Source organism: Rousettus aegyptiacus, unplaced genomic scaffold, assembly GCF_014176215.1.
Source record: "Rousettus aegyptiacus isolate mRouAeg1 unplaced genomic scaffold, mRouAeg1.p scaffold_m13_p_3, whole genome shotgun sequence".
Classification (NCBI taxonomy): domain Eukaryota; kingdom Metazoa; phylum Chordata; class Mammalia; order Chiroptera; family Pteropodidae; genus Rousettus; species Rousettus aegyptiacus.
The window spans coordinates 12,021,421-12,036,605 of record NW_023416306.1 but is presented as its reverse complement, the minus strand read 5'-3'; the positions used below and the strand labels follow the sequence as shown (position 1 = coordinate 12,036,605).

The following is a 15,185-nucleotide window of genomic DNA, read 5'->3' as shown; positions in this document are numbered from 1 at the left end:
TGTCTCAAATATCATGAGCAAAATAAAATGGTTGCTTGAAGCCACTAACTTCTGGAGTAGTTCGTTACAAAGCACTAGATCACCAAAACATCTTTCTAAGAGGAACAACAGAGTACATTGCTATTCAATCTGAGGCTAATTTGCTTTTGAGTTCTTCTTTGTTGTTCATTTGGGGAACCCATCTCTGTAGACAGAAATCCAGAGAGAAAAGAGTACCTGGAAAGAAAGAGATGATCAAACACAAGCAGACAATTCAAACAAAAAGAAATGCAAATAACTAATAAACATGATAATATTTATTTGACCACGCTGCTGATGAAAGAAATGCAAATCGAAAGAAGAATAGGTACTCTTTCCACCTGTCCAATTAGTAGAGCTTCTGTTTAATAATAGTCTATGCTGGTGGAGGGAGGGCGGGCATTGGAAAGAATGAACACTGGGTACAGTATTTCTGGAAAGCAAACTGACTCGTAACTTTTAGATCTGGGTATCTCTCCTGGCAGAAATAATCTGACATGCAGACAAAGATTTATGCACAAAATATGTTCATCACACTATCATTTATAATAGTAAAATATTATGGGTGAAAAAAACTTAAATGTTGGATTTTGGGGAACGGCTAAATAAATTGAACTGCCTGCACAAGATGGAATATTGTAGCACCATTACAAATGGGGCTTATGAAGTGTTCTAACGACATGGAAAAATGCTTAATGATAACATTAAGTAAAAGAGCGAGATAGAAAAAGGTTATAAAGTATGATTTCAGCTACTTCGAAAAGCGTACACAGAGTGGAAGGAAATACTGTAAAACGTTAATAGTATCTATCTGTGGGTGGTGGGATTATAGGTGGTTATTTTTCTTCTTTATTCTTTGCTGTATTTTCAGTATTGGGAAAGCATTGCTTCTACAATCTGAATTTTGTTTTTTAATAAGAAAAGGATGGTCAACAGTGGTTAATCTTAGATCCAAGTTGAAAAGCGTGAAAATGGAGAAGGGCGGGTAGTGGGAGGTTTTTCAGAGTCCCTGGAATGGAAAACCTGTGATAATACAGACCTTTCGGAGTGCAGTTTACTTTTGTCCTTGTCTCTAATCAGAACGATGTTTGCTGAATGCATGAACGGTGTAAACATGGAGTCTGCTTCCACAGCAGGGCTCAATTTGATAAATAAACCCCACCTCGCTCCCCGGAAGTAGCTCTGGGCTCACCACATGAGAACTGTTTACAAATGAGAAAATTGCTTCCACTGAGGCAAATAGAAACAGGTCAGAATCCAACTAAGTTGTCCTCAGACTCAAGGGGACACAGTCCTTGAATTTCAGGTACCGGGAATACGCCTCAGTGGCTGCTTAGAAATCTGTTTTTGTTTTTTTGTGGCAACTTCGTGTGGTGTTCTTTACGAAGGAATGAGAAAGCAGAACTCCTTAAGGATTTGGAATGATGGTGTCTTGGGGCCAGAGAGGACTTTCGAGATCATATTTCTAGTCCAAAGCTTTGTTGCACGTATGAGAAAGAGAGGCACAAAGTGGTGAGGACCTTTGCCTAAGGTCAGCCAGTGAGTCAGTGCAGAGGCGGGCACTAAAACCCCGGTCTCCTGATTCTCACTGTGCAGTTCGCAATGTCACCTTCCCCTGGGCCTTGGTGGCATCGACTTACCGGGTGATATTCAGCTTGCTTCTGTTTCTTTCATTATTTTTTGTCTGTGCCTCCCCATGAGGGCATGAACCTTAGTTACCTGATACGCAGTACGTGCTAAATAAATATTTGTTGAATGGATGGGTGGACAACTTGAGGCACAACCATTTAATGGAGAGACCGTAAGTTCTGAAGTCACGGTGACCTGGGGTCAAATCCCAGCACTGCCACCTACTGGCTTCATAACCTCAAGCGAGTCGCTCGAATTCTCTGGGTTTCAGCTGCTTCCCTTGTAAAACGGGCCGGAAATACCTCAAAAGGGTTTCTGAAAACAAAATGAGATCATTAATATAGTATTTAAAACTTTCTGCTAAACTCCTGTCACCGTAGTAATTGCTAATTCACTGTTATCTTTTTTTTTTCTCCAATGAAACCAAGTCTGAGGTATATTATCTCCTGAGTCTTGACATGGAGACACCAGTTTTATCCTGACTTCGCATGTCCATGTGTGATGAACTCGCCTCAGTGTTGCGGGAAAACATCTTCACATATTATGTCCACCAAAAGAAGAGTTAGGCCAACTCAATGAGATTTATTAAGCATCTATTAGGTGGCCAGGTTGGTGCTAAGACCTAGGAAGGACACAAAGAAGAACAAGTTATGGTCTTTGCCTTCAAATTTTTATATAGAAAGAAACCATACATGTTTAGCCAATAAAGAAGTCTGTGCACCCACAGTTCCCTAGGTCAGAAGAGAAATAAAACTTTCTCTATAACAGGCACAGATGATTACAGGTAAGAGCTCCAGCTCTGCTCAAAACCTTCCCACAGGTACAGAAACCCCAGGAGATATACCCCATGAACTCAGACACTTAGACCTCCCGGCTGAGATGTAGCATGTGCCATCCCTGCCTCAGCCGCTCTGGGTATTGGAACGTGGATGCTCCTTCTTCTGGGTTCAATGCTAATGGCTAACGGCAGCACTCAAAGAGCCTCCAAGAGGGGAGAGGGAGAGCCCGCCATGTGAGGAAGCGGTTAAAGATATTTCCTGCAGAAGGTGGCTCTTGGCTTACACCAGGAATGGCACACACATGCCACTGGTCTTTCCACACCACCTCATCCTATCAATTATGTACACATTTACACTGAGCTTAGGGTCCTACTCAGACCCATTAGCAATAAATAGATCAGACTGGCAAATCAGAGGATACTTACTTGCTGCCCCTGAACCAGCCACTGATTTGGGGTGAGATTTGGAAGGCGGCGTGAGGCAATGACAAAAGTACAACATCTAAAAGCAGACGGGCCTGGATATGACTTCTAATTTTTTCATTAACCCGCTATTTGTCATTAACTGTGTCAGTTTAGTCAGGAAATTTCCCCTTTCTGAATCTTACTTGTCTTATCTCTTTAACAAACATTTTTGTAGCACTTATTCTATATCAGGCACTCTTCTAAGTACTTAGTCAATTTTAGCTCATTTTTTCACTGCCACCCAGTAGAGTAGATGCTACTATTGTCCTCATTTTATAGATGAGGAAATTGAGACACAGAAAGGTTAAACAGCTTTGCTAAGGTCAAAGAGCTAATAAGTAGTGGAGAAATGATTCAGATGCCCTCCCTTAACCAATATCCTATGATTCTTTAGTTCCTTTACCTGAAAAAGGAGACTTTTAAAATGACCTCGGAAGGGCAACTAGGAGAATTACGTAAAGTGAGATAAAAGTGAGATAATGTGAAAAAAATATAGCAAAAGTGAACAAAGTGCAATAAAGTTCATCAACAAAGCCAAAAGTTGATTCTTTAACTTACCAAAATTAAGCACATCCTGAACTATAAGGCAAATCTCAACAACTTTCAAGAATTAGACTCATGTGGAGAAAGAGTTCCGAACACAGTGAAAATAAGTCAGGTATTAACACTAAGACGAAAAGATTGCCAGAAAAGTCTCTATATTTTGAAATAAATATATTTTAAATAACCTTTGTGTCAAAGAAGAAATAACGTTGAAAATTAGAAAATATTTTTAACTAAATGATAATGAAAATACTATCTATCAAAGCTTATGGGATGTAGCTACGACTATCCATAGAGAGAAAATTATAGCCTTAATTGCATGTATTAGAAAAGAAAAGGATTGGAAATCAAAGATCCAAGCTTCTATCTCAATAAGTTAGAAAAAGACAGCAATCTAAAATCAAAGGAAGTAGGAGAAAGGAAATAAAAAGCAGAAATTAATTAAAGAAGACAGAGTGCCATAGAGTTGATTAACAAAACCAGAAGTTGATTCTTTGAAGACTAGTGATATGGATAAACCCTTGGCAAAACTGCTTAAGGAATAAGAGAGATCAAGAGAGCACTAATAAACAAGATCTAATGTCAAAAATGAAAAAGGAATGTCACTGCTGGGTCATATAGAAATTCAAAATATAATAAGAGGCTATTATGAACACCTTTGTGTCAATAAATTTGAAAATGTAATTGCAATGGGCAAATACATAGAAAAACACAATCTACTGAAATTAACACAAGAATGAAATAATCTGATTACTGTCTCATATCAACCAATGAAATCAAATTCTTAATGGAAAGCTTCTCACAAAGAAAAGTCCAGGGTTCCCCAAGTGGCTTCACTAACGAACTCTACCCAATACTTTAAGAATAAAGCCACTTTATACAAATTCCCCTGGAGAGCATAAGCTCCTCTCGACTCATTTTATCTTAAAAGGCCAGCATCATCTTAATAACAAAACCTGGAAAACAAATTATAAGAAAATTACAGACTAATTTCTCTCATGAACCCAGATGCAGAAATCCCTGGCAAAATATTAATGAATAGAATTTACTGAATTGATCCATTTCTTTTATTCAAGACATCTTAACACGGTAAAGTTGCTCCTGGAATCCTAAACTTAGAATAAGAGATAACCCAAGGTCCCCTTATTTCTACCAGGAATTTGGGGGCCCTGGAGCATCGGAGATTTTGTAGTCGATATTTTTGAGTGAAGAAAGAAAGAAAGAAAGAAAGAAAGAAAGAAAGAAAGAAAGAAAGAAAGAAAGAAAGAAAGAAAGAAAGAAAATGAATAAATAGAGGAACACATTGTGGTTTTTATGGGAAATAGAAAATGGAAAATGGAAACATCTGCTTCCCCAAATCATCTGTTTTTGGTCTAATTTAGCCTTAGAGAGGACACCAGTTATGACTGGGAGAGACGGAGTGAAACTCATCCAACAAGCCTTCCAGGAGCCTTGACATCTTTGTGGTTTAAAAGCGTGGGGCGTCAGCAGGAAGGGAGACAGGAAAGAGACTTCAGGATTCAGCATTTCCAGATCTGATAATGGACTCTAAGAGCCTCGGTTTATAATTGAATCTACTACCCCGTGCTCTCTCCTACCTTTGCGCTCGCCATGGGACAAGTGAAAGTGCCTGCAAGCACGGCAGCTTTGTTTGAAATCAGAACGAAATGGTCTCGTCCCCTCTGAGCTGGTCAACTGTGGAGATAATCAGGGCCCTGCTGGAAAGAAGTGAGAGCCACAGGCTGATCCACCCTCACCCCTCTTCTCTGAGCTCTAGGAGGACCTGTGTGTGGTTAGTTTCTGCAGAAGGTCATGAGGACAGACATAGTAACCAAGAGAACGTCCGTGGGTGGGGGTTTCTGAGACAGCGTCCAGCCTCCTCTCTCCCCATGGGAGTGATTTGCCCAAGGTCGCCCTGGAATTAAGGGCCAGGACTCTTTCTGCTCCTCCAGCCACTCCTCAAGGGTTGTACAGGGTACAGGCAGCCTTTCTACATTTAGTTAATCACCAACTTCATTTATTGGACAGATTTTCTACCTTAATTCCTTGCCTCCTTTCCAATCTTGAAATGAGAGGGCCACCAGTGCTCTTCTGAGCCTCCTCCATCCCCCTAAGTTTCCATTCGTCCACTCATTCATTCAACAAGCACTCGCCCAGCTAGTTGAAGTAGAAAGGGCACACTTTAGAGCCCTGCCACATATTACCAAGTTGCTTGAGCAAGTCATTTCTCACCTGCAAATGGGGCTGACTCGAAGGGCAGTAAAGATCAGTTGCGGGCGTAGTCATAAAGCCAGAGGTGTAGTGACCGGCGTTTAATTGGTGATCAATACGTTTTCATTTTTTTTCTTTCCTTATGTACAGGCACTGGGATGACAAAGTTGAATCTGACATTCGTCTCTGACTGGGGGAGCTCTAAAAGCTCGCAGCAGGTTGGGAGGGAGCCATGTTCCAACAGAGCTCGGCCTGGCGCGGGGTGTGCTCTGGAGAAGAGCGCACAGTGGTTTCCTAGACCAGGGCGGGGCGGGGGAGGGGTGTCTGCCGGCAGCCAGCTGTTGAAGGGTGGCAACCTCTGAGAGCTGGGTGTGCAGCTGGATTCCCTGCCCCACCCCCCAAAAAGCAGGTTTTCATCTGAGTTCAAATTCCAGCTTCAGATCAGCAAAATCCAGACTATGAGAAATTTTGCAGGACCGACTACCTGGATTCATCAACCACCTAGGACAACGAAAAGAAAGAGAGATGGAGAGGGAACCCACAGATTGAAACGAAGGCCGTGCGTGTGTGTGTGTGTGTGTGTGTGTGTATGTGTGTGTTTAGCAGTGGGGCTGGGGGTATTCTTTCATGTCGAGCAGAGAAACAGAGGCCATACCCTGTGGACTGAAGTAGGAGGGACTTTTTTTCAGGCCAAAGTAGCAACCAGTGGGTACCCAGGAAGCAGACACTCTGGAGAGTGAGCTCAAAGCAGAGACCAAGCCCAGACCCCTCCCACCGGAGCCCCTCCTCCGCTGTCCAAGGCCTGGACTGGCGGGGAGGCAGGTCTGCACATATTGAAGGAGCAAGGAAGGGCCCTCGGCATGGGGAACTTTTCTGGACCCTGCATTCCCTCTAGGGCCTGCTGATGTTGATGTAATTCACGATGCCAGCACCGGGGCTGCAGAAGGGGGTGAGGAGCCCTCCAGTCCCACGGGAGGGCAGGAAGCAGCTGTGGTGAATGCAAGGGTACATGTGTGAACCGCAGCCCCCGTGCACAGGGAGGAAGCCCATGTGGCCAGACACAAAAAATTAGGAGGAATTTTCAAGATCAGAAAGGCAGCCAGGTGCCAGGTGCCAGGTGCCAGGTCTCAGGGAACTTACGCTCCGTAGGGACTTTGATTTTTACCCTGAACAGAGGATTTCCAGCGGGTGGATGTGTATGGTCTGATTACATTTTGAGAGTGTCTGGCTGTGATGAGAGACCAGAGAGGGAAAAAGCACAGACACTCTGGGAACACATTTGGGTTCAAATTTCTGCTTCAGATCAGCAAAATCCTGACTGTGGGAAACTTGACAGGACTGATCACCTGGCTTTATCAACAAAGTATTGCAAAGAAATCAAACGGAGGTGGAGAGGGAACCTACAGATGGAAATAAGGTTAAGTAACTTATCATCCTATTGCAACACATGGTCCCAACTCTAACTCCAAACTGGAAACGGGGTGGGGTGGGGGAGGGGAGTGTAGACACAGTGGCGATTTGATATATTAGGAAATTAGTTTTACTTTCATTTAGGTAGCATAATGGTTTTGTTTTCTTTTTCTTTTAAGTTTTTATCTTTTAGAAATATCTAGAGATGAAATTAATTCTTTCACACACAGCTTCACTATTTGTACACTGTATGACATCTGGGAAGCCGCTTTGACTCTCTGAATCTGTTTCCTCATCTTTAAAATGGGCATTGCAATATTCCGTGAGAAAGTGCCCGGCACATTAGGCTCTCAGTAAATGGCAGGAGTTATGGCGATCAGCGGCTGCCTGCGGAAGGTTCGGAAGGTTTGGCACAGGACCGTCTCATTGATCTGGCAGCCCCTGGGGATGGTTCTTGTGTGTGTGTGTGTGGGGGGGGGGGGTCTCAGAATATGAAGGAATCTGAATTTCCAAGGTGGGTCCCCCTCTCTCTCCAGATCAGAGTGTTAGCCCCAACGTAGCCCTCAGGCCAAGGCCATGTCTGCACTTTACCTCTCAGAGCTCAGCCTCTCGATCAGAAGGTAAAGGCAGGGAGGTGGATTCAGCTCCTCCTAGCTCCCCCCTGGGCCCCTGTGCAATGTCCCCAGGCTGGGCAGGGCGGGACATTCCTGAGCAGCAGTCGGCCTGCTAGCATGGTGATAATTAGGCTGGTTTCCAATGTCCTTGGGGGCTGCTCTGCCCTCCCTCTTTGGTCATCTTACTTGTCAGATAGTCCCCCCTCCCACCCATCCCCCAGGGTCATAACCATTTCTTGGAATAGTCTTTGATTAAAATTCAGTGAAGCTGAAAACCAAGCCGGATTCATAGGTGACAGAAATCTGAGCCATTACCTCGGGTAACTCAGTTTAACTCACTCTGCATCAGGGAAAGGCTTGGTTCCATAAGTGGGCCTTTGACCGCGGAGGAGATGGCGTCTTTGACACCTTCCATGTGCCTATGAGTGACGTTCTCTCACCTGCTTTACCAGGGCGAGTGGCTTTTCCATGCGCCTCTCTCTCCTCGAAGACCCTCAAGTCAGAGCGAAAACCACTGGCTTTTGCTCCCACTGTTCCTTGTTTCTCTGCCCTAAACATCATCTTTGCATGACAGTCAGATGCGACCACCCGCTAAAACGGCAGAATTCACTCACCTTCCTCTCATCTCCCATCATTCCTGTCTTTTGCGGTCCTTACCACACTGCATGATGGTAAGTCCTGCACACACCCACGAATTCTTTGAAGGTATTTTTTAAGCTGGAAAATGTCAAAAGGAGCACTGCAGTGGCAGTGGCCCATGAGGCACAGTTGGAAGAGCTGGGGTGGAAAAAAAATGAATAATGAGAATAACAATAACGTTTGTTGTGTGCCTCCCACATCCTGGGCACCCAGCCAGATCCTTGACCTTTTGAAGTTCCCCCTAAAGCCACCTCGTGCTACAGATGGGGACACTGAGGCTCCTTCGTATTGAAGACACTTTCCTTTCTGCACACATGCTCTTGACACAGGTATAATCGAGAGCCAGAGTTTATTTAGGGGACACAAATGACAGCACTGCCCCTCTGGCCGATACCACCCCACAACGAGCTAGCAAGTTGGAAAAGAACCAACCTGGAGCAGGAGGCCTGCTGTAAATAGTCTCATTTGTTCTTTCGCCTGAGTTGGTGGCTGTCATTTATTTTAATTGTTAGAAACACACCGATTTTGTTGTGATGCAATGTGTTGTTTACATTTCGTTTTATCGATTTTAATCAACCAAATTGTTATTTTGAGGTGCCATGAAAAGATAAGCTTGAGGGTTGTTATTTTTAAAAACTCCCTCATGATATAAACTCCTCCAAGAAAACAACTAATTGTGAGTTTTAAATGTGTTAGCCCTACTCCCTTATTTTTTTGCCCTCATCAAAAAAAAAAAAAAAAAAAAGGTTTCTAAAATACGAGTTTGAGAACGTGAGCTTTCTGAGGAATGCAGCTGTCACGTTATAGCTAATCGGGCTGTATCATTCCTATTTTACAGCTGAAGAGAGCCTCAGCAGGGTAGGGGGCTGACTACCTCATAGCATCGCCAGCCCTCGTGCAAAAGTAAGATAATCTCTGGTATATACCCAAAAATAGAACCGCTGAGTTCTATCAGATATTGCAAATTCCCCACCTAAATCAAAGAAACATTATACTACCAACAACATTTGAGCTTTCCAGTCCTCTTATTTCTTTTTAATACATACCAATCTGAAATCAATAACATGTAAATTCACTTTTATTTAAAATTTTTTTTCTTCAGTTATGAGCGAGGTTGAACATCTTTGCAGACATTTATTCCTTTTATATCTAGAAAGGGCCTGTTTATGCCCTTTGCTCATTTTTCTCTTCTGCTCTTCAATAGAATTTCTAAGAACTTTTATTAATAAGGAAATTTCTCTCCGTCTTTTCTTGCAAATATTTTTTACCAGTTCAGTGTTTGCCTTTTGGATTATTTATGCATTCTCACTATTCAAAAATATTTTAAATTCTATGTAATGTGTTTGTCTATCTTTTTCAGCATCATGGTTTTAAGCAATGTTTAGAACACTTGCCAATCCAATATTTTTTTAATTTCACCAGTATCTACTTCTAGTACTCTTTATATTTAAATCTTCATTGAATTGCAATTTATTTTGGTATAAGGAGTGAAGCAGGAATGTAGCTTGCCCCATCCCCCAGCACAAATGACCACCTAGTAACCCCAACACTGCTTTTCCAACTTTTCCACGCTGCTTGAAGTGCCACCTTATTAAACATCCGATCCCCTCACATTCCTGAATCTGTTCCTAAAATCTCTATCTATGTCCAGTATCATAGCATTTTAATAATTATCATTTCACAATGCGTTCTAATACCTCACAGGGTCAGTCCCCATTCCCCGTTTTCAAAATTTTCCTCTCTTTTCTCCTATATTTATATTTTTATACAAACCCTAGAATAATTTTGTCCTTATCCTTGTTTTTATTGGTATCACATTGAATTTATAAACAAATTTAAAGAGAAAGGCCAACTTTACAATATTGATACTTCCTATTCCAAAAGGTATCTTTCCATTCAAAGTTTTCTTTCAGTTGATAGTTGTTATGGGCCGAGTTAAGTCCTCTTTAAAAAATTACATGTTGGAGTCCTAACCCCCAGGACCTTGGAGTATGACTGTATTTGGAGACAGGCTTGTGGTGGCAGCGGTAGAATTTGAATCCACGGAGCTGAGTGAGCGGCAGCCCAAAAGTCAATCATTACACTCAGGACTGTTGTTAGAGTAAGTTTGGAATTTAATCTTGAAGGTGGAGGAAAACTCATGGGCTTGGAATCACAGAGCTCCAAGGGAGTTCAATCCATCTGGCCAGTTTTGATGTCACTGGACTTCTATCGGGACAATTGTCCTTGCCTTCCCCCCTCTCCCCTCACGGTTAAAGTAGATAGGCATAAAAAGCACCTATCTCAATGCCTGGCAGAGTCGGCACTTAGACTGAAATTTGAATCCGTTTGAGAAGGTAGCAAAAAGATCTTGAAAAGCCCTGCAGGAGAAACTGTGAAGAGAGGGCACGTGGTCCCCAGAGAGAATACCAAGTATGGAACAAGGTTTGTTTTTTTTTGATAATATAGCTAAATTTTCCAAGTCATGTCTCTCCTCCCAAAATTAGCACAGTTCATTAAATCGGGCCAATTCCACATGGGCCAAGGACAGTTTACAGGGGTTTTGTTTGGCTTTAGATGTTGACTTCCCTTCTGTAGAGTTATAGTTTTGACATTTACTATTTCTGTTAAATAAGAATATAGGAAGAACACAGGTGGGAGGAAGGGGTACAGAAAGATTTTTCTAGAAAAAAAAAGAAATGCCAGAGCAGTATCAGGCATCTGCATTGCAGGGGACAATGGGGATGAGGCAAATTAAACAAATGTTCCTATGATGAACTGTCTTTGCACAATCAGTCATGTGACAGTAAATCTGGCTTGAGTGGCAGCTCCGTTAACAAAGATTGGAGAGAAGATTGATGTCTGTCCACAGTCAGGGAAGGCACGGAGTGAAGAGCTCTTTCTGGCCCACACCAGTCAGTATAAATATGTATCACTGGCTTCCAAAGTGAGTTATGATTTCATTCTCCTACTGGTACCTGGAATCTAGAGAGGGCATTTGTCTAGTCCTTGTATCGGGGGTGACAGCTATAGCAACGTGGTCGCAAAGGGGAGAGATCTGCTTGGCAGATAAATCAGGCGCCGTGAAGGAACCTGTTGTTATCAATTTGATCTTGGGGGGTAAAAGTCCTCCCTGGACGCGGCAGTGCTGTCAGCGTGATGAGCAGGTTCTTCCCTGTGCTGAAGTGTCTGCAGGTGTTGCTTCCTCCAGCCTGTCAGGCTTCCGGATGGGCTGGCGTGCAGCCGTCTGTCCTCACACTTCGCACGAGGTGCCGTCTGGCTTGCCCACTACAGTGTGAGCTCTTTGAGGGCAGATCCATGTCTGCTGCCTCTGCGTCTCCATCTTGAGCACAGAGGCTACCATCGTCTGTTCCCCAAAATGAACGAAAAGGCCAAGCCTTAAATCTTAACCTCCACCAGCGGGGGCGGAGACACTGGCGTAAAAGCTCGGAGCTGGTGAGGTTTCCAGGTTTCCCTTTCTCCATCTACTGTCATGTGGGCCGTGACTTCCGGTTACATCTTCAGTGCCCAGGGCTCCTTTCTCCTCATTCTAGTCACCGTCATCAGGCAAGTCCAAATCTCTGCCTGTCACCTAGGCCATTGTCCTGAGCTCCATGCCTGTATATCCGACCTTCTTGAGGACATCTCTAACCTGTGTGTCAAACCTAACCTGTCCCCAGAGGAGCTTACTGTCCTTCCTTTTTCCTCCCATGTAGTTCATCTCGGCCAGTGACATATCACTGGCTCAGCTGCTCAAGCCAGAAACCCAGAAATCCGGCACGACCTGCCATCCATGGTAAGTGAATTCTAGCAGGAAGTTAGATCTCTGTCTGGGCAGAGCGAGCCCTGATTGGACAGTCCTCAGAGCTCACGTCCATGAGAGTTAATTTTCCCCCTCAGGCTGACGGAGTGGACTTGGCAAGAATAACTAGTAACTCTGACTCCATCCGTCTTCACAGAAGGAAAAGACTGAGCCGGCTGAGTGTTTCTAACCTAGCTCCATAGGTCTCTGCCTGTTGACGGGGAAACCCTTCAGCTCTGAGAAGGGGTGTGGACCTTCCCTCTGCTTTCTAAGACAGGGTCTCAGAAGGAGGTCTTTGGAGCGTTCCTGTCTCCCAAGTGCAGAAACCCAAAAGATAACCCTGAGAAGAAACAAAACAGAGGAGAGAGAGATGTCCCACATGACATCGTTTGGATAATTTCAGCACCCACACACGTGATCAATGGCAAGAGGGCACCCAGAGAGGTCATTACCTCCTCAACCCCTTCCCTCTCACACAAGGAGGGCTCAGAGCCAGCCGCTCACCAGCTGAGCTTAGCACGGAGGCTAAGGGTGCACACAGGCTTTGGGGCAGACGGACTCGGGTCAAACCCCTTCCACTGCTCGCTCGCTGTATGAACACAGGCCAATCATTTCGTCTCTCGGAGCTTCAGTTTCCCCACCAGCAAAATGGGTACACGTCCCTACCTCACAAGGCTGTCATGAGAATCTGTGCAATTATATACGTACAAGTACTCAGTCCAATAGCAGACACATAGTAGGTTTTCGGTAAACAGTAATTATGGTTTTTACTAATCATCAAAATCATTCTTTCTCCTTTGAATCCTAAGTCCTTCTAGTCCTTGAAGAAATGTCTCAAGCCCCCTCCTCCCCGAAGCATTCTGGGATCACCTGACAAGGAACCGGCACCTTCACAAATCCATGGGCCTAGCCAGGAGCTGGGGAGACGAAGATGACCCAGACACGACCCCTGCCTTCAAGTGGCTTATGATCCTAAGCAGAGTGCAAACTCCCTACTGGCCACTTTCCCGCTGGCGTTAGCAAGAAATTTTACTTTTTCGAGGCTCAGCTTTCTCATCTATATGCCAGAATGATATTTCCTGCCTCCACTGGTGGTATGAAGCACGGGAAAAGACAGCGAGGGAGGGAGGAGGGCGGGGAAGAGGGAGGGGAAGAGGGAGGGGAAGAGGGAGGAGTGACTAGAGACAAGAAAGGAGGGAAATGTGGAGACCAAACTGTCTTACCCTGAGAACGGCGGAATGAATGAATGAATGAACAAACGAATGAACAAATGAATGACCATACTATATTTCTCCCTTCTACTCTCAGGTCCTCCTTCTAGCCCACGTGCCACGTCCTTATCATTCTACCTGGAGAGAGATTTCATTTTCCCCCCTTTTACAGCTCAATTTTCAATAAGTGAAAATTGTTTAAAGGCCCAGTGCTCTGAGAATCAGCATCATCAGAGAGCCCATACCTTTTCCCACTTATGGATATTAATAATACATGACAAAAAGCCAAGCTTTATTTTATTTTGTCCGCCAAGTCGAGCTCTTTAAATCAAATATTTAGGGAGGGAATATTTACCCGCACGATCTCAGAGAAGCATTTCTGGTCTTAAAGACAAAGGTACACCATAGCGGATAAGTACAACGGCGGGGTGTGATTCCTTTACTTCTCACAACGACCCCGTGAAGTGTCACTATCGGCATCACCGTTTTATAGATAAGGAAACTGAGGCTCAAAAAGGTGAAGTAAATTTTACAAGGTTAGGCAGCTGGTAAGCAGAAGGGTAGGGGTTCCAACCCAAGCAGTCTGACACGGGGCTCACTCCCCTGCCTGGCTCCCGGGCTCGATGTGGGGCAGGAAGCTGGGAACAGCGGGGAGTGGGCCTCAGCCAGGTGTGTGTGCAGGGGTGCCCACCCTTGCTGGAGGCAGGGGCAGGGAAGGTGGTTCGAGAAGAGGAAGCAGAACAAGCCAAAGCCCTGAATTAAGACGTGTCTGCCTGACCCATTTGCAGAACCGAAAGACGTGGCCGGAGTGTGAGAATCTAGAGGGAGGTGTGAGATCTGAGGCGGGGACACGTGGGGACAGTTAAGGAGCCTGGAGTTTATCTGAGGGTCCAGGGAGCACTGGAGTGACCGGCATCATGTTTTAGGACAATATTGCAAGAGGAAAGGACACACCTTGAGTGGTCCTCGATGCCCGATGCCCAGCACTGAGCCAGGAGCAAAGGATGTAGAAAAGAGGTTGACGCAGGCCCTTCTCCTGAAGGGACAATGAACCAGTATGTACTGGGCAGTAACTCTGTGTCGGGCACTGAGCCAGGCTCTGCGTGGTCATATTGTTAAAGGACAGTGGTTACGTTCCCACTATATGCAGCCTATGGAGGTCAAAGGAGCCGCAGTCTAACAGTGCAGGCGAATACAAAAATGGCCAACTATAATGCACTGTAGTGATAATAACAGCAACTAGTATTTGCTAAACACTTTATTAAGTTCTAATTCACTAGGTCATGCACTTTTCCAATAAATCCTCTCAGTAGGCCCTGTGGGGAAGATATCTCTAACCCCATTCGACAGATGAAGAAACGGAGGCTCGGAGAAGTTAAGTAACTTACCCAAAGTCACACAGCTAGCAATGGGCAGAGCACACTCATTCTCAGCCATCGTGTCTCAACAGCCGCCTCTACTCACTGCCTCACTACAGTCACGTGTCTCCAAGAAGCATGGAGAGTACCAAGGTTGGTACTTAACCGAGTCGATGAGGTTCGAGCTGGGCTTTGATGAGGAGAAGACATGTCTAGGGCAGAGAAAGAGGGAAAAGGAATTCCATATCTTTGACGGCATCCAGGGACGGTCAAGCGCATCGAGGGTTCAGAATCTCTGCAGCATCGGGAATGTGGCAGGAAATTAGGTTGGAGAGGAGCTGGATGAGAACCTGAAGAGCATCGAATCCAAACTAAAGGAGTTGCGGCTTTGTCCCCCTGGACAATGGGGGTCATGCTTAAAGTCCAGGGGGCTGATGGGTTCAGGTGGTGTTTTGGGGAGCATTGGGAGGCTTTGGGGAGGATGGGTTGGGGTAGAGGAAGAGGCATTTGTGTTTATGGTCACGATTT

The 15,185-nt window shown here is 44.6% G+C and overlaps 1 long non-coding RNA gene across 3 annotated transcripts; it reads right to left on the bottom strand.

The window, feature by feature from the left end:
* Positions 1–238: 238 nt before the first annotated feature.
* On the bottom strand, positions 239–14,855 carry LOC107516335. Of its 3 annotated transcripts, XR_001598273.2 has the most exons (5): positions 14,688–14,855; positions 8,283–8,445; positions 5,666–6,145; positions 5,032–5,148; positions 239–2,269 (listed from the first exon to the last, which is right to left on the bottom strand). It is a non-coding gene; the product is annotated as an uncharacterized LOC107516335 (long non-coding RNA). The 3 variants fall into 3 exon arrangements; XR_001598272.2 differs by having other exon boundaries at positions 5,032–6,145; XR_001598274.2 differs by lacking the exon at positions 5,032–5,148.
* Positions 14,856–15,185: the final 330 nt, after the last annotated feature.